General features: G+C 51.2%; 1 protein-coding gene across 1 annotated transcript in view; it reads right to left on the reverse strand.

Moving 5' to 3' along the window:
• Positions 1 to 3,386: 3,386 nt before the first annotated feature.
• ICOS (inducible T cell costimulator) overlaps positions 3,387 to 22,296 on the reverse strand; it is a 77,113-nt gene continuing 58,203 nt past the window's right edge. Inside the window, exon 5 of the mRNA XM_088454455.1 lies at positions 3,387 to 3,740. The gene's annotated coding sequence lies outside the window, so the exon portion shown is untranslated. The remainder of the gene's footprint in view (positions 3,741 to 22,296) is intronic.

Below are 22,296 nucleotides of genomic sequence, written 5' to 3' on the forward strand. Positions count from 1 at the left end.
CTTTAGTAAATCTCTTTAGTAAATATACCCCTTTAGTAAATCTGTTTAGTAAATGTACCCCTTTAGTAAATCTCTTTAGTAAATTTACCCCTTTAGTAAATCTCTTTAGTAAATGTACCCCTTTAGTAAATCTCTTTAGTAAATCTACCCCTTTAGTAATCTCTTTAGTAAATATACCCCCTTTAGCAAATCTCTTTAGTAAATGTACCCCTTTAGTAAATCTCTTTAGTAAATATACCCCCTTTAGCAAATCTCTTTAGTAAATCTACCCCTTTAGTAAATCTCTTTAGTAAATATACCCCCTTTAGCAAATCTCTTTAGTAAATATACCCCCTTTAGTAAATCTCTTTAGTAAATCTACCCCTTTAGTAAATCTCTTTAGTAAATATACCCCCTTTAGCAAATCTCTTTAGTAAATCTACCCCTTTAGTAAATCTCTTTAGTAAATATACCCCCTTTAGCAAATCTCGTTAGTAAATCTACCCCTTTAGTAAATCACTTTAGTAAATCTCTTTAGTAAATTTACCCCTTTAGTAAATCTCTTTAGTAAATCTCTTTAGTAAATATACCCCTTTAGTAAATTTCTTTAGTAAATATACCCCTTTAGTAAATCTCTTTAGTAAATCTCTTTAGTAAATATACCCCTTTAGTAAATCTCTTTAGTAAATATACCCCTTTAGTAAATCTCTTTAGTAAATATACCCCTTTAGTAAATCTCTTTAGTAAATATACCCCTTGAGATCTTTCCCCATAAGGTTAGGCCTGTGCATTCACAAACAAATGGTAAATGTGCCCCTGAATGCACAGTACTGAAACGCAATGTGACTTTGCCATCAGAAGTCCCCCATCGATAAATGAATGAAGAAATTCCACACTAACGTATTAAGGGCAATTTTGGGGGTGATTTTTCAAATTGTTGCGCATTATGGGCCTGATTCAGAGCCGGTCGCTATTTGCGGTCGTTCATTCAAAAAAAAGGGGTGGCTATTCAAATGAACCGTTCGCTCTTTGCGGTCTGTTCACGCCTCTAGGCCTGAACGAGCGAACAAAACTTGCGGTCATTTTTTGGGAAACTACGCCCCCTGGCCGCTCGCATCCTATGTCATATCCGCTATTTATTAGATTAATCGAGTACATCGACCAGCGTATGAACTGCTCGCTATTCTTGTGGTTGCTTTTTGCTACCACAATTTTGCGAGCAGTTCTGGCTATAAAATAACCCAGTGACGTGGTCAATGACGCTGCTGTATTAATTATGCACACCCATAAAACGCCCGTTTTGACCTTTAAGCACGCCTGCGTTCTGATCTCCACTCCCCGTTTTCAAGCACCTTCCCCTGTTACCACCCACATACGCCTCCTCCTGTCACTCAAAATAGCAGGCATTCGCTATTTTGCGAGCACATGAATTTCGACCGCACTGACTGGTTCGCGCATGCGTATTACGATCCGTACGCATGCGCAGTTGGGCAAACATCGCTCGGAGCGAACGAGCGGCCGCTTACGAGCGGCTCTGAATCAGGCCCTATATTTCATTTGTTAGCTCCAGACTGCAGGATGTTCTATTACTAATACTGCTGGTTGTTTTGAAAACACCTAAATTGCCGGCAGATTCGGCTAAGCCGCGTAGTAACATGGAATGGTTTTACCAAATTGCCAATCATGTGTGGTTTCTTATCTGTGATTGGCTGAGGAGTATAAGAGACCGCTCTTTATTGGCTGTCTGGCTACTACTAAGTAGGCGGGCTCATTGGAGATGAACTCATTTGACGTTAAGCAAGTAATTAATATGGACACATTCTTGCTAAAATAATGATGGTCGTTGATTTTAGTGGTCATGTGGGAATATTATTTAGATAGTTTAATAAAGGGGACAACTTTATTTTATTCATTTATTAAAGGGGGTAAAATGTAATATTTTGTCACTGAAGTATCAATAACATCTAGGAATTTTCATAAAAAGGGGCACAAATAACTAACTGATTTCGTGTAGGGGGAACACAAAATATTTTTATCTCTATCTGGGGCGCTACTATGAATTAGGGCTCGATAGGGGCGTTAATCTTTATTTCATGGCTACGAACTGTACACTTGTAGTTTACAATGTTGCAGCACTACAAGTGCAAGTATACACTAGTAACATACTGCATACTGGCAGTGCCACAACAGTGTACAATATAGTTCGGACCAGCATTTCTAGGCATGGGAGTCTGATCAGTTTTTAAATGGAAGGGAGTGGTTTTTGTTTTAGCTTTTTTTTCAAATTCTGCAATACCTCCAAGTATACAATGTTCCAATGCAATGTCTAACAAAGATGCTTGTTTTCTGGGGCTCTTACATGTGATTTTGTAAATTTCACATTCATTAATTGCACAGGTTGTATATTTTCATTTGAAACCCATATGGACTCAAACCATGACCTTTAGTACAGAGGTTCTCACGCTCAGCCCTCCAGTTTTCCCAACAGGCCATGTTCTGCAGATTTCTGTCCGTGGAAATAGGTGATATAATTACAGACCCAGCACCACAGAGTAACTCACCTGTGCATGATTAAAGAAATCCAGAAAACATGACCTGTTGGGGTAGTGGTGTATCTATAATAAGTGCAGGGTGGGGGGCTTGGTAAAACTGCAAATGTTGTAACTCTCCTGCCATATGGTGAGCAGAGTATCACACCTATCCTGTGCAGATAGGATCAGCATCTACAGGCACATCCTGGCTTACTGGCATGTGCTTACACGGCAGGATCTGCCCTAGATTCAGCATAAGCACTGACTGCGGTGAGAGAATGCTCAGCTCAGCCCTTGGCACATGCTCTGCTTTAGTACGTGTGGTTTCTCCATCGGAACGGTCACAGAATGTTTATGTATTTATTACTTCCTTCCTTGTCTGCCATGTAGTGTAGCTATAGATTTGGGGTAAATTTGCTTCCGGCCCTCACTGGCGTTTGAACACTTATGAGTGATTATATGACTAATTGGCCACTCGTGGAGCCTTTTTCCTGGCACTTGAAGCAATGAGTAATGTTTGCTAGAACATACAATATAATAAAATGAGATGTTGTATCTCCCCTTGTCTCCATTGTGCACCCACTCAGCTCCCGTCCTGCCCTGGGCACTGACTCACTGGCTGCTATTGGTATTTTCTGTTACCGTGTGACTTTCCCCCATGTACTGTGTTTTTGTAATACCCCTGTACGGCACTACGGGTGCTTTGCGGTGCCATATTAGTAAATAATAACAGTAATAATTCATCTGCCCTCATCTCCTGAAAGTATTGCAGAGCCAGAAAGTTGAGAACGGTGATAATAACTGGTCCTCTGGTCAGTCGGTTATTATTTTATTTTCCAAAAGTTCTGTAGGAACAGCTGAGCATATATTGCCAAAGAGTAACCTGCTGCGTCACCGCCATCGTGCTCCGCCTGTAGATACACTCTGTTCATATCATAATGTATTTAGGGGTATTTGCTGAACCCTGTATGAAGCATAACCTATTAATCAGTCAGTATTTCTGTTTTCTTAGAGGGTGACAAAACCCGACACTTCCATTACTGTATGTTCCTCTGCTCATGTAGGTCACATCTTGCTGGAATGGACGCGGCGAGAGGAGACATTTCTTAGCGAGATGCGGTTTTCCTGGATGCGAAGGAATGAGTCCGCTAGATACCAGAGTATTATGAAGAGCGCAGCGCTCCTGTGCGGTCACGTTGGATGAATTTGCATCTTTCATTTCCTTCACACCTGAAAGATTAAGGAAAATACCCCGTCACAAGCAGAAGTAAAATAAGATAATGACTTTGCTGAAGTTGAATTGACCAATATACTGAATTACTTAGATATACTTTAATAAGATATGATTGGCATTATTTGCTCAGTATGATATAAAAGTGCAGTGAAGCAGCTTAATAAATATTAAACAATAACAGGCAATCACTGTAGACAAACATTTAATCACTTACCATGCAGGGTCATATCCCATGCTGTCCGCTGAGGTTTGACCACGCATTTTTTTTACCCCCTATATTTAAAAAATAAAAGGGAAGAACAAGCGCTATTAATTGTGTATAAAGAAAGAGGGAGAAGAAGAGGAAAGAGACAAGAAACAAACAAGAAACAAACAGACATAAACAACTCTGAAACCATATGTAAATGTTTAAGCTCTTTTGAGAGACATCTGAGGCAGGTAGCAGCGAGCGTGCAGTGGTGTAGTACGTCCAGTGCAGTCTAACTGTCCCTACCTGTGTCTTCAGCTTCCAATGCCAGCAGCGTGTGCATAGGAGGCCGCATGATGTGTTGGTGAGGTAGCGGTGGGTGTGCGCAGCGGCACAGGATGACGTCAGCGGGTCAGAGATGATAATCAAAACTTAGTCCGCTGATCCTGCGCTTTACTTTCCTCCACTCTGTCTTTGGGTCCAATGCGTTTCATACCTGCCTAGGTACTTTTTCAAGGATGGTTTCCTGCTCATAGAAACCTTCCTTATATAAGGAAAACTTTATTGAACAATAGTAAAAAAAACGGAAGTGGTCATAAATAAAATGGCCGAAAAGAGCGGTAAGCTCATGGGCCAAAAACAAACAATATGGTTTCATTATAAAAATATAAAAAATAATAGAAAAATACATAAAAAAATAAAAATATATACAAAAGGAAAGAAACAATGAGGCGTGATTTTTTGTATGCCAACAAATTTAAGGCCTGACGGATATTTATTGTGATTTTCTAGAAAATGTTGAGACACGCTATGTGTTTTTAATCCTTTTCTTTATATAATATATATATATATATATATGCTCCGCGACTCTTGTCTATATATTATTTTTGGTTTTGATGGAATTTTCTAGAACAAAGTAAGACATTGAAAGAAAAATTCATACATAAGAGATATAAGGAAGCCTTTCTATAAGAAGAGATAATGACAGTGTCCAAACTAAATTGAAAAGAGCTGATCCAATATAAAATAAAACTAAATGACAAAACGACAAATAATTATACAACCAGTTTCATTACACAATTCAATACAGACCACAAGAAAATTGAACAAATTTTAGAGAAACACTGGCACATCTTACTTTTAGATAACGATCTGAAAAAAAAAATTCCATCAAAACCAAAAATAATATATAGACAAGCAAAAAATCTCAAACAGGAACTAACAAATAGCTACATTACGGTGGAAAAACAGGAACAAAGATTTAATAAAATACCAGCTTTTCATTTTTGTCTACAATGTAAGGGGTGCAAAAATCAGAAATCAGATACAAAACCTATCACTAAATTCACCTCAAAGCAAGATAAAAAAGAATATCAGATCAGAGAACAGTTAACATGTGATACTGAAGGTATGATTTACCATCTAGAATGCCCATGTGGGTACCAATATGTAGGACAGACCAAAAGAAAAAGAAAAATTTGAGTCGCGGAGCATATATATAATATAAAGAAAGGATTAAAAACACATAGCGTGTCTCAACATTTTCTAGAAAATCACAATAAAGATCCGTCAGCCCTTAATTTTGTTGGTATATAAAAAAATCACGCCTCATTGGAGAGGAGGAAATATAGTTGATACATTAAAAGGAACGAAACCAGATGGATTTACTCCCTAAAAACTTTGCAACCTTTAGGACTGAATGTAGATATAGAACACAATGTATTTTTATAAAAAAACATTTTAGTAGCTTTTTATATCTCTCTTTTTCTCTTATCTTTGAATGTTTAATGTTTCTTTCCTTTTTTATATCTTTTTATTTTTTTATGTATTTTTCTTTTATTTTTATTTTTTTATAATGAAACCACACTGTATTGTTTATTTTTGGCCCATGAGCTTACTGCTCTTTTCGGCCATTTTATTTATGACCACTTCCGTTTTTTTTACTATTGTTCAAGTTTTCCTTATATAAGGAAAGATTCTATGAGCAGGAAACCATCCTTGAAAAAGTACCTAGGCAGGTACAAAACGTGGTGGACCCAAAGACAGAGTAGAGGAAAGTAAAGCGCAGGACCAGCGGACTAAGTTTTATCATCTCTGACCCGCTGACATCATCCCGTGCCGCCGCGCACACCCACCGCTACCCCACCAACACATCGTGCGGCTTCCTATGCACACGCTGCTGGCATTGGAAGCTGAAGACACAGGTAGGGACAGTTAGACTGCACTGGACTTACTACACCACTGCACGCTCGCTGCTACCTGCCTCAGATGTCTCTCAAAAGAGCTTTAACATTTGCATACGGTTTCAGTGTTGTTTATGTCTGTTTGTTTCTTGTTTGTTTCTTGTCTCTTTCCTCTTCTTCTCCCTCTTTCTTTAGACACAAATAATAGCGCTCGTTCTTCCCTTTTATACTCGATCACTATAACTGAGCAGATTTTTAAGATTATTCACCTAAGCGCAGTTAATTTACCTCAATTTTTAACCCCTATATTTAAAACCAGGACTGGCCTTGCAGCCAGGTGCTGGTTCCTAAATTATGAGGGAACCCTACTTGTTTTGTTCCTCATAATTTAAGAACCAGGACTGGCTACCCAGTCCGGGGCTGGTTATGTCTTTTGTGGGGGGGGGCCCACGTAAGTGTTTTTATGTTAATAACCCATAAAACACCGTTTTCTGTATGTTTGACGCAATCTCGCAGATCAGGAGATGGTGCATTTGAAACTACTATTTAGTCCCCGATTTGGCTGCAAAAACGTGAAATAGAACAAAATGAATAATGGTAAATTCCCGACTTAGGCTGAAGTGAATGAAAAGTACTTTCGATTTGAGCTGATGATGTATTAATTTCTAGTGATAAAAAATGGCAGAATTTGCGTCATTACCTCACCCGATTACAGCCCCAAAAGATGAAAAAATCACCCAAGTTTAATAATAGTACATTCCCAAAAAGCAAAAAAGTGATATATTCACCTGAGTTAGCAAACTCGAACCAACACGGATCTTAGTAAATTTACCCCTTATATTGCTTATCAATTTTGAAATCTGTTTTCTGGTAATATCACTTACTGTATATGCACCAATAGATTATATTTCTGTATTTTATTATAATACTGAGTCCCAGAGTAAATTTACTGACTGACATAGAGTCATAGAGTTACAGTACATACATTACTAACACAAGGTGCCAGATTCTGAGCTGGACATTATACCAATCGTTAACATTGTGCAGTGTCTATGCCGTACATCGTGTAGTGCGCACTCCCGTGGGGTCGACGGCCTCATCGCCTGATCTTATGTGCTGGATGTACTGTAAGATCAGGCGATGCAGCTGACGATTCCATGCAGCACTATGCGGGGGGGCAGCATATCGGGCGGGCGGGCGGGTACCAAGTTGCCCAGTGTGTATGGTCTGCCCAATATGTTGGGCAGCCTGGTCGCATGTTGCATTGCTTCGTACACACATCGTTTAGTGTGTACCCAGCTAGTTAGCACCAGTCAGTACATTACTTACTATATTTAGCACCCAGATGATTCAATGATACTTTTGATTGTGATGCTTTAAATTGAGTCAGCTGAAAATAATTCTGGAGATGAATAAATGCTGTGACCAGTGGAGGATCTTATCTAGGAGATGCGAGGCTGCAGCCCCCCCAGTAACATCCAACACTTCAGTGAGCCAGTGCAGTCCGTGACTGTCACTGCACTGGCTCCACTGTGACTGGAAGTGGCTTCCCATTGGCTGCGAGGCTGTCACTGCACTGGCTACACTGTGACTGGAGGTGGCTTCCCATTGGCTGCGAGGCTGTCACTGCACTGGCTCCAATGTGACTGGAGGTGGCTTCCCATTGGCTGCGAGACTGTGACTGCACTAGCTCCACAGTGACTGGAGGTGGCTTCCCATTGGCTGCGAGGCTGTCACTGCACTGGCTACACTGTGACTGGAGGTGGCTTCCCATTGGCTGCAAGACTGTGACTGCACTGGCTCCACTGTGACTGGAGGTGGCTTCCCATTGGCTGCGAGGCTGTGACTGCACTGGCTACACTGTGACTGGAGGTGGCTTCCCATTGGCTGTGAGGCTGTGACTGCACTGGCTACACTGTGACTGGAGGTGGCTTCCCATTGGCTGCGTGACTGTCACTGCACTGGCTACACTGTGACTGGAGGTGGCTTCCCATTGGCTGCGAGACTGTGACTGCACTGGCTCCACTGTGACTGGAGGTGGCTTCCCATTGGCTGCAAGGCTGTGACAGCACTGGCTACACTGTGACTGGAGGTGGCTTCCCATTGGCTGCGAGGCTGTGACTGCACTGGCTACACTGTGACAGGAGGTGGCTTCCAATTCGCTGCGTGACTGTCACAGCACTGGCTCCACTGTGAATGGAGGTGGCTTCCCATTGGCTGCGAGGCTGTGACTGCACTGGCTACGCTGTGACTGGATGTGGCTTCATATTGGCTGCGAGGCTGTGACTGCACTGGCTACACTGTGACTGGAGGTGGCTTCCCATTGGCTGCGTGACTGTCACTGCACTGGCTACACTGTGACTGGAGGTGGCTTCCCATTGGCTGCGAGGCTGTGACTGCACTGGCTACACTGTGACTGGAGATGGCTTCCAATTGGCTGCCTGACTGTCACTGAACTGGCTACACTGTGACTGGAAGTGGCTTCCCATTGGCTGCGAGGCTGTGACTGCACTGGCTACACTGTGACTGGAGGTGGCTTCCCATTGGCTGCAAGGCTGTGACTGCACTGGCTCCACTGCGACTGGAGGTGTCTTCCCATTGACTGCCTGACTGTGACTGCACTGGCTCCACTGTGACTGGAAGTGGATTCGCATTGGCTGCGTGACTGTCACTGCACTGGCTACACTGTGACTGGAGGTGGCATCCCATTGGCTGCGTGACTGTAACTGCACTGGCTACTCTTTGACTGGAGGTGGCTTCCCATTGGCTGTGAGGCTGTCACTGCACTGGCTACGCTGTGACTGGAGGTGGCTTCCCTTTGGCTGCCTGACTGTCACTGCACTGGCTACACTGTGACTGGAGACGGCTTCCCTTTGGCTGCGAGGCTAAGCTGCAATGGCTCCACTGTGACTGGAGGTGGCTTCCCATTGGCTGTGAGACTGTGACTGCACTGGCTCCACTGTTACTGGAGGTGGCTTCCCATTGGCTGCCTGACTATCACTGCACTGGCTACACTGTGACTGGAGGTGGCTTCCCATTGGCTGCGAGGCTGTCACTGCACTGGCTACACTGTGACTGGAGGTGGCTTCCCATTGGCTGCGAGACTGTGACTGCACTCGCTCCACTGTGACTGGAGGTGGCTTCCCATTGGATGCGAGGCTGTGACTGCACTGGCTACGCTGTCACTGGAGGTGGCTTCACATTGGCAACGAGGCTGTGACTGCACTGGCTACACTGTGACTTAAGGTGGCTTCCCATTGGCTGTGTGACTGTCACTGCACTGGCTACACTGTGACTGGAAGTGGCTTCCCATTGGCTGCGAGGCTGTGTCTGCACTGGCTATGCTGTGACTGGAGGTGGCTTCACATTGGCAACGAGGCTGTGACTGCACTGGCTACACTGTGACTGGAGGTGGCTTCCCATTGGCTGCCTGACTATCACTGCACTGGCTACACTGTGACTGGAGGTGGCTTCCCATTGGCTGCGAGGCTGTGACTGCACTGGCTACACTGTGACTGGAGGTGGCTTCCCATTGGCTGCGTGACTGTGACTGCACTGGCTATACTGTGACTGGAGGTTGCTTCCCATTGGCTGCGAGGCTGTCACTGCACTGGCTACACTGTGACTGGAGGTGGCTTCCCATTGGCTGCATGACTGTCACTGCACTGGCTACACTGTGACTGGAGGTGGCTTCCCATTGGCTGCGAGGCTGTGACTGCACTGGCTACACTGTGACTGGAGATGGCTTCCAATTGGCTACCTGACTGTCACTGCACAGGCTTTACTCTGACTGGAAGTGGCTTCCCATTGGCTGCGAGGCTGTGACTGCACTGGCTACACTGTGACTGGAGGTGGCTTCCCATTGGCTGCAAGGCTGTGACTGCACTGGCTCCACTGCGACTGGAGGTGTCTTCCCATTGACTGCCTGACTGTGACTGCACTGGCTCCACTGTGACTGGAAGTGGCTTCCCATTGGCTGCGTGACTGTCACTGAACTGGCTACCCTGTGAATGGCGGTGGCTTCCCATTGGCTGCGTGACTGTAACTGCACTGGCTACACTGTGACTGGAGTGTGGATCCAGTGCAGTCACAGTCTCACAGCCAATGGGAAGCCACCTCCAGTCGCAGTGGAGCCAGTGCAGTCACAGCCTTGCAGCCAATGGGAAGCCACCTCCAGTCACTGTGACTGCACTAGCTCCACAGTGACTGGAGATGGCTTCCCATTGGCTGCGAGGCTGTCACTGCACTGGCTACACTGTGATTGGAGGTGGCTTCCCATTGGCTGCAAGACTGTGACTGCACTGGCTCCACTGTGACTGGAGGTGGCTTTCCATTGGCTGCAAGGCTGTGACTGCACTGGCTACACTGTGACTGGAGGTGGCTTCCCATTGGCTGTGAGGCTGTGACTGCACTGGCTACACTGTGACTGGAGGTGGCTTCCCATTGACTGCATGACTGTCACTGCACTGGCTACACTGTGACTGGAGGTGGCTTCCCATTGGCTGTGAGACTGTGACTGCACTGGATCCACTGTGACTGGAGGTGGCTTCCCATTGGCTGCAAGGCTGTGACTGCACTGGCTACACTGTGACTGGAGGTGGCTTCCCATGGTCTGCGAGGCTGTGACTGCACTGGCTACACTGTGACTGGAGGTGGCTTCCCATTGGCAGCGAGACTGTGACTGCACTGGCTCCACTGTGACTGGAGGTGGATTCCCATTTGCTGCGAGGCGGTGACTGCACTGGCTACACTGTGACTGGAAGTGGCTTCCATTTGGCGGCCTGACTGTCACTGCACTGGCTACACTGTGACTGGAGGTGGCTTCCCATTGGCTGCGAGACTGTGACTGCACTGGCTCCACTGTGACTGGAGGTGGCTTCCCATTGGCTGCGAGGCTGTGACTGCACTGGCTACGCTGTGACTGGAGGAGGCATCACATTGGCAACGAGGCTGTGAATGCACTGGCTACACTGTGACTGGAGGTGGCTTCCCATTGGCTGTGTGACTGTCACTGCACTGGCTACACTGTGACTGGAGGTGGCTTCCCATTGGCTTCGAGGCTGTGACTGCACTGGCTACACTGTCACTGGAGGTAGCTTCCCATTGACTGCGAGACTGTGACAGCACTGGCTACACTGTGACTGGATGTGGCTTCTCATTGGCTGCGAGACTGTCACTGCACTGGCTACACTGTGACTGGAAGTGGCTTCCCATTGGCTGCAAGGCTGAGAGTACACTGGCTCCACTGCGACTGGAGGTGTCTTCCCATTGGCTGCCTGACTGTGACTGCACTGGCTCCACTGTGACTGGAAGTGGCTTACCATTGGCTGCGAGGCTGTCACTGCACTGGCTACACTGTGACTGGAAGTGGCTTCTCATTGGCTGCGAGGCTGTCACTGCACTGGCTCCACTGTGACTGGAGGTGGCTTCCCATTGGCTGCGAGACTGTGACTGCACTAGCTCCACAGTGACTGGAGATGGCTTCCCATTGGCTGCGAGGCTGTCACTGCACTGGCTACACTGTGACTGGAGATGGCTTCACATTGACTGCGAGGCTAAGCTGCACTGGCTCCACTGTGACTGGAGGTGGCTTCCCATTGGCTGTGAGACTGTGACTGCACTGGCTCCACTGTGACTGGAGGTGGCTTCCCATTGGCTGCCTGACTGTCACTGCACTGGCTACACTGTGACTGGAGGTGGCTTCCCATTGGCTGTGAGACTGTGAGTGCACTGGCTACACTGTGACTGGAGGTAGCTTCCCATTGAATGCGAGACTGTGACTGCACTGGCTACACTGTGACTGGATGTGGCTTCTCATTGGCTGCGAGACTGTCACTTCACTGGCTACACTGTGACTGGAAGTGGCTTCCCATTGGCTGCAAGGCTGAGAGTACACTGGCTCCACTGCGACTGGAGGTGTCTTCCCATTGGCTGCCTGACTATGTCTGCACTGGCTCCACTGTGACTGGAGGTGGCTTCCCATTGGCTGCGAGACTGTGACTGCACTGGCTTCATAGTGACTGGAGGTGGCTTCCCATTGGCAGCGAGGCTGTGACTGCACTGGCTACACTGTGACTGGAGGTGGCTTCCCATTGGCTGCGAGACTGTGACTGCACTGGCTCCACTGTGACTGGAGGTGGCTTCCCATTGGCTGCGAGGCTGTGACTGCACTGGCTACACTGTGACTGGAAGTGGCTTCCCATTGGCTGCCTGACTGTCACTGCACTGGCTACACTCTGACTGGTGGTGGCTTCCCATTGGCTGCGAGGCTGTGACTGCACTGGCTACGCTGTGACTGGAGGTGGCTTCACATTCGCTGACTGACTGTCACTGCACTGGCTACACTGTGACTGGAGGTGGCTTCCCATTGGCTGCGAGACTGTGACTGCACTGGCTCCACTGTGACTGGAGGTGGCTTCCCATTGGCTGCAAGGCTGTGACTGCACTGGCTACACTGTGATTGGAGATGTCTTCCAATTGGCTGCCTGACTGTCTCTGCACTGTCTACACTGTGACTGGAGGTGGCTTCCCATTGGCTGCGAGGCTGTGACTGCACTGGTCAACACTGTGACTGGAGGTGGCTTCCCATTGGCTGCGAGGCTGTGACTGCACTGGCTACACTGTGACTGGAGATGGCTTCCAATTGGCTACCTGACTGTCACTGCACTGGCTTTACTCTGACTGGAAGTGGCTTCCCATTGGCTGCGAGGCTGTGACTGCACTGGCTACACTGTGACCGGAGGTGGCTTCCCATTGGCTGCAAGGCTGTGACTGCACTGGCTCCACTGCGACTGGAGGTGTCTTCCCATTGACTGCCTGACTGTGACTGCACTGGCTCCACTGTGACTGGAAGTGACTTCCCATTGGCTGCGTGACTGTCAATGAACTGGCTACACTGTGACTGGAGGTGGCTTCCCATTGGCTGCGTGACTGTAACTGCACTGGCTACACTGTGACTGGAGGTGGCTTCCCATTGGCTGCGAGGCTGTCACTGCACTGGCTACACTGTGACTGGAGATGGCTTCCCATTGGCTGCGAGGCTAAGCTGCACTGGCTACACTGTGACTGGAGGTGGCTTCCAATTGGCTGTGAGACTGTGACTGCACTGGCTCCACTGTAACTGGAGGTGGCTTCCCATTGGCTGCCTGACTGTCACTGCACTGGCTACACTGTGACTGGAGGAGGCTTCCCATTGGCTGCGAGGCTGTCACTGCACTGGCTACATTGTCACTGGAGGTCGCTTCCCATTGGCTTCGAGACTGTGACTGCACTGGCTACACTGTGACTGGAGGTGGCTTCCCATTGGCTGCGAGACTGTCACTGCACTGGCTACACTGTGACTGGAGGTGCCTTCCCATTGGCTGTGAGACTGTGACTGCACTGGCTACACTGTGACTGGAGGTAGCTTCCCATTGACTGCGAGACTGTGACTGCACTGGCTACACTGTGACTGGATGTGGCTTCTCATTGGCTGCAAGACTGTCACTGCACTGGCTACACTGTGACTGGAAGTGGCTTCCCATTGGCTGCAAGGCTGAGAGTACACTGGCTCCACTGCGACTGGAGGTGTCTTCCCATTGGCTGCCTGACTGTGACTGCACTGGCTCCATTGTGACTGGAGGTGGCTTCCCATTGGCTGCGAGACTGTGACTGCACTGGCTTCACTGTGACTGGAGGTGGCTTCCCATTGGCTGCAAGACTGTGACTGCACTGGCTCCACTGTGACTGGAGGTGGCTTCCCATTGGCTGCGAGACTGTGACTGCACTGGCTCCACTGTGACTGGAGGTGGCTTCCCATTGGCTGCGAGGCAGTGACTGCACTGGCTACACTGTGACTGGAAGTGGCTTCCAATTGGCTGCCTGACTGTCACTGCACTGGCTACACTCTGACTGGAGGTGGCTTCCCATTGGCTGCGAGGCTGTGACTGCACTGGCTACGCTGTGACTGGAGGTGGCTTCACATTCGCTGCCTGAGTGTCACTGCACTGGCTACACTGTGACTGGAGGTGGCTTCCCATTGGCTGCGAGGCTGTGACTGCACTGGCTACACTGTGACTGGAGATGGCTTCCAATTGGCTACCTGACTGTCACTGCACAGGCTTTACTCTGACTGGAAGAGGCTTCCCATTGGCTGCGAGGCTGTGACTGCACTGGCTACACTGTGACTGGAGGTGGCTTCCCATTGGCTGCAAGGCTGTGACTGCACTGGCTCCACTGCGACTGGAGGTGTCTTCCCATTGACTGCCTGACTGTGACTGGAAGTGGCTTCCCATTGGCTGCGTGACTGTCACTGAACTGGCTACACTGTGACTGGAGGTGGCTTCCCATTGGCTGCGTGACTGTAACTGCACTGGCTACACTGTGACTGGAGGTGGCTTCCCATTGGCTGCGAGGCTGTCACTGCACTGGCTACACTGTGACTGGAGATGGCTTCCCATTGACTGCGAGGCTAAGCTGCACTGGCTCCACTGTGACTGGAGGTGGCTTCCCATTGGCTGTGAGACTGTGACTGCACTGGCTCCACTGTGACTGGAGGTGGCTTCCCATTGGCTGCCTGACTGTCACTGCACTGGCTCCACTGTGACTGGAGGTGTCTTCCCATTGGCTGCGAGGCTGTCACTGCACTGGCTACATTGTGACTGGAGGTGGCTTCCCATTGGCTATGAGACTGTGACTGCACTGGCTACACTGTGACTGGAGGTGGCTTCCCATTGGCTGCGAGACTGTCACTGCACTGGCTACACTGTGACTGGAGGTGGCTTCACATTCGCTGCCTGACTGTCACTGCACTGGCTACACTGTGACTGGAGGTGGCTTCCCATTGGCTGCGAGACTGTGACTGCACTGGCTCCACTGTGACTGGAGGTGGCTTCCCATTGGCTGCGAGGCTGTGACTGCACTGGCTACACTGTGACTGGAGATGTCTTCCAATTGGCTGCCTGACTGTCACTGCACTGGCTACACTGTGACTGGAGGTGGCTTCCCATTGGCTGCGAGGCTGTGACTGCACTGGTCAACACTGTGACTGGAGGTGGCTTCCCATTGGCTGCGAGGCTGTGACTGCACTGGCTACACTGTGACTGGAGATGGCTTCCAATTGGCTACCTGACTGTCACTGCACTGGCTTTACTCTGACTGGAAGTGGCTTCCCATTGGCTGCGAGGCTGTGACTGCACTGGCTACACTGTGACCGGAGGTGGCTTCCCATTGGCTGCAAGGCTGTGACTGCACTGGCTCCACTGCGACTGGAGGTGTCTTCCCATTGACTGCCTGACTGTGACTGCACTGGCTCCACTGTGACTGGAAGTGGCTTCCCATTGGCTGCGTGACTGTCAATGAACTGGCTACACTGTGACTGGAGGTGGCTTCCCATTGGCTGCGAGGCTGTCACTGCACTGGCTACACTGTGACTGGAGATGGCTTCCCATTGGCTGCGAGGCTAAGCTGCACTGGCTACACTGTGACTGGAGGTGGCTTCCAATTGGCTGTGAGACTGTGACTGCACTGGCTCCACTGTAACTGGAGGTGGCTTCCCATTGGCTGCCTGACTGTCACTGCACTGGCTACACTGTGACTGGAGGAGGCTTCCCATTGGCTGCGAGGCTGTCACTGCACTGGCTACACTGTGACTGGAGGTAGCTTCCCATTGACTGCGAGACTGTGACTGCACTGGCTACACTGTGACTGGATGTGGCTTCTCATTGGCTGCAAGACTGTCACTGCACTGGCTACACTGTGACTGGAAGTGGCTTCCCATTGGCTGCAAGGCTGAGAGTACACTGGCTCCACTGCGACTGGAGGTGTCTTCCCATTGGCTGCCTGACTGTGACTGCACTGGCTCCATTGTGACTGGAGGTGGCTTCCCATTGGCTGCGAGACTGTGACTGCACTGGCTTCACTGTGACTGGAGGTGGCTTCCCATTGGCTGCGAGGCTGTGACTGCACTGGCTCCACTGTGACTGGAGGTGGCTTCCCATTGGCTGCGAGACTGTGACTGCACTGGCTCCACTGTGACTGGAGGTGGCTTCCCATTGGCTGCGAGGCAGTGACTGCACTGGCTACACTGTGACTGGAAGTGGCTTCCATTTGGCTGCCTGACTGTCACTGCACTGGCTACACTCTGACTGGAGGTGGCTTCCCATTGGCTGCGAGGCTGTGACTGCACTGGCTACGCTGTGACTGGAGGTGGCTTCACATTCGCTGCCTGAGTGTCACTGCACTGGCTACACTGTGACTGGAGGTGGCTTCCCATTGGCTGCGAGGCTGTGACTGCACTGGCTACACTGTGACTGGAGATGGCTTCCAATTGGCTACCTGACTGTCACTGCACAGGCTTTACTCTGACTGGAAGTGGCTTCCCATTGGCTGCGAGGCTGTGACTGCACTGGCTACACTGTGACTGGAGGTGGCTTCCCATTGGCTGCAAGGCTGTGACTGCACTGGCTCCACTGCGACTGGAGGTGTCTTCCCATTGACTGCCTGACTGTGACTGCACTGGCTCCACTGTGACTGGAAGTGGCTTCCCATTGGCTGCGTGACTGTGACTGAACTGGCTACACTGTGACTGGAGGTGGCTTCCCATTGGCTGCGTGACTGTAACTGCACTGGCTACACTGTGACTGGAGGTGGCTTCCCATTGGCTGAGAGGCTGTCACTGCACTGGCTACACTGTGACTGGAGATGGCTTCCCATTGACTGCGAGGCTAAGCTGCACTGGCTCCACTGTGACTGGAGGTGGCTTCCCATTGGCTGTGAGACTGTGACTGCACTGGCTCCACTGTGACTGGAGGTGGCTTCCCATTGGCTGCCTGACTGTCACTGCACTGGCTCCACTGTGACTGGAGGTGTCTTCCCATTGGCTGCGAGGCTGTCACTGCACTGGCTACATTGTGACTGGAGGTGGCTTCCCATTGGCTATGAGACTGTGACTGCACTGGCTACACTGTGACTGGAGGTGGCTTCCCATTGGCTGCGAGACTGTCACTGCACTGGCTACACTGTGACTGGAGGTGCCTTCCCATTGGCTGTGAGACTGTGACTGCTCTGGCTACACTGTGACTGGAGGTAGCTTCCCATTGAATGCGAGACTGTGACTGCACTGGCTACACTGTGACTGGATGTGGCTTCTCATTGGCTGCGAGACTGTCACTGCACTGGCTACACTGTTACTGGAAGTGGCTTCCCATTGGCTGCAAGGCTGAGAGTACACTGGCTCCACTGCGACTGGAGGTGTCTTCCCATTGGCTGCCTGACTGTGACTGCACTGGCTCCACTGTGACTGGAGGTGGCTTCCCATTGGCTGCGAGACTGTGACTGCACTGGCTTCACTGTGACTGGAGGTGGCTTCCCATTGGCAGCGAGGCTGTGACTGCACTGGCTACACTGTGACTGGAGGTGGCTTCCCATTGGCTGCGAGACTGTGACTGCACTGGCTCCACTGTGACTGGAGGTTGCTTCCCATTGGCTGCGAGGCTGTGACAGCACTGGCTACACTGTGACTGGAAGTGGCTTCCCATTGGCTGCCTGACTGTCACTGCACTGGCTACACTCTGACTGGTGGTGGCTTCCCATTGGCTGCGAGGCTGTGACTGCACTGGCTACGCTGTGACTGGAGGTGGCTTCACATTCGCTGCCTGACTGTCACTGCACTGGCTACACTGTGACTGGAGGTGGCTTCCCATTGGCTGCGAGACTGTGACTGCACTGGCTCCACTGTGACTGGAGGTGGCTTCCCATTGGCTGCGAGGCTGTGACTGCACTGGCTACACTGTGACTGGAGATGGCTTCCAATTGGCTGCCTGACTGTCACTGCACTGGCTACACTGTGACTGGAGGTGGCTTCCCATTGGCTGCGAGGCTGTGACTGCACTGGTCAACACTGTGACTGGAGGTGGCTTCCCATTGGCTGCGAGGCTGTGACTGCACTGGCTACACTGTGCCTGGAGATGGCTTCCCATTGGCATCAAGGCTGTGACTGCACTGGCTCCACTGCGACTGGAGGTGTCTTCCCTTTGACTGCCTGACTGTGACTGCACTGGCTCCACTGTGACTGGAAGTGGCTTCCCATTGGCTGCGTGACTGTCAATGAACTGGCTACACTGTGACTGGAGGTGGCTTCCCATTGGCTGCGTGACTGTAACTGCACTGGCTACACTGTGACTGGAGGTGGCTTCCCATTTGCTGCGAGGCTGTCACTGCACTGGCTACACTGTGACTGGAGATGGCTTCCCATTGGCTGCGAGGCTAAGCTGCACTGGCTACACTGTGACTGGAGGTGGCTTCCCATTGGCTGTGAGACTGTGACTGCACTGGCTCCACTGTGACTGGAGGTGGCTTCCCATTGGCTGCCTGACTGTCACTGCACTGGCTACACTGTGACTGGAGGAGGCTTCCCATTGTCTGCGAGGCTGTCACTGCACTGGCTACATTGTCACTGGAGGTCGCTTCCCATTGGCTACGAGACTGTGACTGCACTGTCTACACTGTGACTGCAGGTGGCTTCCCATTGGCTGCGAGACTGTCACTGCACTGGCTACACTGTGACTGGAGGTGCCTTCCCATTGGCTGTGAGACTGTGACTGCACTGGCTACACTGTGACTGGAGGTAGCTTCCCATTGACTGCGAGACTGTGACTGCACTGGCTACACTGTGACTGGATGTGGCTTCTCATTGGCTGCGAGACTGTCACTGCACTGGCTACACTGTGACTGGAAGTGGCTTCCCATTGGCTGCAAGGCTGGGAGTACACTGGCTCCACTGCGACTGGAGGTGACTTCCCATTGGCTGCCTGACTGTGACAGCACTGGCTCTACTGTGACTGGAGGTGGCTTCCCATTGGCTGCGAGACTGTGACTGCACTGGCTTCACTGTGACTGGAGGTGGCTTCCCATTGGCTGCGAGGCTGTGACTGCACTGGCTCCACTGTGACTGGAGATGGCTTCCAATTGGCTGCCTGACTGTCACTGCACTGGCTACACTGTGACTGGAGGTGGCTTCCCATTGGCTGCGAGGCTGTGACTGCACTGGTCAACACTGTGATTGGAGGTGGCTTCCCATTGGCTGCGAGGCTGTGACTGCACTGGCTACACTGTGACTGGAGATGGCTTCCCATTGGCATCAAGGCTGTGACTGCACTGGCTCCACTGCGACTGGAGGTGTCTTCCCTTTGACTGCCTGACTGTGACTGCACTGGCTCCACTGTGACTGGAAGTGGCTTCCCATTGGCTGCGTGACTGTCAATGAACTGGCTACACTGTGACTGGAGGTGGCTTCCCATTGGCTGCGTGACTGTAACTGCACTGGCTACACTGTGACTGGAGGTGGCTTCCCATTTGCTGCGAGGCTGTCACTGCACTGGCTACATTGTGACTGGAGATGGCTTCCCATTGGCTGCGAGGCTAAGCTGCACTGGCTACACTGTGACTGGAGGTGGCTTCCCATTGGCTGTGAGACTGTGACTGCACTGGCTCCACTGTGACTGGAGGTGGCTTCCCATTGGCTGCCTGACTGTCACTGCACTGGCTACACTGTGACTGGAGGAGGCTTCCCATTGGCTGCGAGGCTGTCACTGCACTGGCTACATTGTCACTGGAGGTCGCTTCCCATTGGCTACGAGACTGTGACTGCACTGGCTACACTGTGACTGCAGGTGGCTTCCCATTGGCTGCGAGACTGTCACTGCACTGGCTACACTGTGACTGGAGGTGCCTTCCCATTGGCTGTGAGACTGTGACTGCACTGGCTACACTGTGACTGGAGGTAGCTTCCCATTGACTGTGAGACTGTGACTGCACTGGCTACACTGTGACTGGATGTGGCTTCTCATTGGCTGCGAGACTGTCACTGCACTGGCTACACTGTGACTGGAAGTGGCTTCCCATTGGCTGCAAGGCTGGGAGTACACTGGCTCCACTGCGACTGGAGGTGACTTCCCATTGGCTGCCTGACTGTGACTGCACTGGCTCTACTGTGACTGGAGGTGGCTTCCCATTGGCTGCGAGACTGTGACTGCACTGGCTTCACTGTGACTGGAGGTGGCTTCCCATTGGCTGCGAGGCTGTGACTGCACTGGCTCCACTGTGACTGGAGGTGGCTTCCCATTGGCTGCGAGACTGTGACTGCACTGGCTCCACTGTGACTGGAGGTGGCTTCCCATTGGCTGTGAGGCTGTGACTGCACTGGCTACACTGTGACTGGAAGTGGCTTCCAATTGGCTGCCTGACTGTCACTGCACTGGCTACACTCTGACTGGAGGTGGCTTCCCATTGGCTGCGAGGCTGTGACTGCACTGGCTACGCTGTGACTGGAGGTGGCTTCACATTCGCTGCCTGAGTGTCACTGCACTGGCTACATTGTGACTGGAGGTGGCTTCCCATTGGCTGCGAGACTGTGACTGCACTGGCTCCACTGTGACTGGAGGTGGCTTCCCATTGGATGCGAGGCTGTGACTGCACTGGCTACACTGTGACTGGAAGTGGCTTCCCAATGGCTGCCTGACTGTCACTGCACTGGCTCCACTGTGACTGGAGGTGGCTTCCCATTGGCTGCGAGGCTGTGACTGCACTGGCTATGCTGTGACTGGAGGTGGCTTCACATTGGCTGCGAGGCTGTGACTGGAGGTTGCTTCCAATTGGCTGCAAGGCTGTGACTGCACTGGCTCCACTGCGACTGGAGGTGTCTTCCCATTGACTGCCTGACTGTGACTGCACTGGCTCCACTGTGACTGGAAGTGGCTTCCCATTGGCTGCGTGACTGTCACTGAACTGGCTACACTGTGACTGGAGGAGGCTTCCCATTGGCTGCGAGGCTGTCACTGCACTGGCTACATTGTCACTGGAGGTCGCTTCCCATTGGCTACGAGGCTGTGACTGCACTGGCTACACTGTGACTGGAGGTGGCTTCCCACTGGCTGCGAGACTGTCACTGCACTGGCTACACTGTGACTGGAGGTGCCTTCCCATTGGCTGTGAGACTGTGACTGCACTGGCTACACTGTGACTGGAGGTAGCTTCCCATTGACTGCGAGACTGTGACTGCACTGGCTACACTGTGACTGGATGTGGCTTCTCATTGGCTGCGAGACTGTCACTGCACTGGCTACACTGTGACTGGAAGTGGCTTCCCATTTGCTGCAAGGCTGGGAGTACACTGGCTCCACTGCGACTGGAGGTGACTTCCCATTGGCTGCCTGACTGTGACTGCACTGGCTCTACTGTGACTGGAGGTGGCTTCCCATTGGCTGCGAGACTGTGACTGCACTGGCTTCACTGTGACTGGAGGTGGCTTCCCATTGGCTGCGAGGCTGTGACTGCACTGGCTCCACTGTGACTGGAGGTGGCTTCCCATTGGCTGCGAGACTGTGACTGCACTGGCTCCACTGTGACTGGAGGTGGCTTCCCATTGGCTGCGAGGCTGTGACTGCACTGGCTACGCTGTGACTGGAGGTGGCTTCACATTCGCTGCCTGAGTGTCACTGCACTGGCTACACTGTGACTGGAGGTGGCTTCCCATTGGCTGCGAGGCTGTGACTGCACTGGCTACACTGTGACTGGAGATGGCTTCCAATTGGCTACCTGACTGTCACTGCACAGGCTTTACTCTGACTGGAAGTGGCTTCCCATTGGCTGCGAGGCTGTGACTGCACTGGCTACACTGTGACTGGAGGTGGCTTCCCATTGGCTGCAAGGCTGTGACTGCACTGGCTCCACTGCGACTGGAGGTGTCTTCCCATTGACTGCCTGACTGTGACTGCACTGGCTCCACTGTGACTGGAAGTGGCTTCCCATTGGCTGCGTGACTGTGACTGAACTGGCTACACTGTGACTGGAGGTGGCTTCCCATTGGCTGCGTGACTGTAACTGCACTGGCTACACTGTGACTGGAGGTGGCTTCCCATTGGCTGAGAGGCTGTCACTGCACTGGCTACACTGTGACTGGAGATGGCTTCCCATTGACTGCGAGGCTAAGCTGCACTGGCTCCACTGTGACTGGAGGTGGCTTCCCATTGGCTGTGAGACTGTGACTGCACTGGCTCCACTGTGACTGGAGGTGGCTTCCCATTGGCTGCCTGACTGTCACTGCACTGGCTCCACTGTGACTGGAGGTGTCTTCCCATTGGCTGCGAGGCTGTCACTGCACTGGCTACATTGTGACTGGAGGTGGCTTCCCATTGGCTATGAGAC

The sequence above is a fragment of the Taudactylus pleione genome, unplaced genomic scaffold, assembly GCF_031769625.1.
Source record: "Taudactylus pleione unplaced genomic scaffold, aTauple2 ptg000617l, whole genome shotgun sequence".
In the NCBI taxonomy this organism is placed as follows: domain Eukaryota; kingdom Metazoa; phylum Chordata; class Amphibia; order Anura; family Myobatrachidae; genus Taudactylus; species Taudactylus pleione.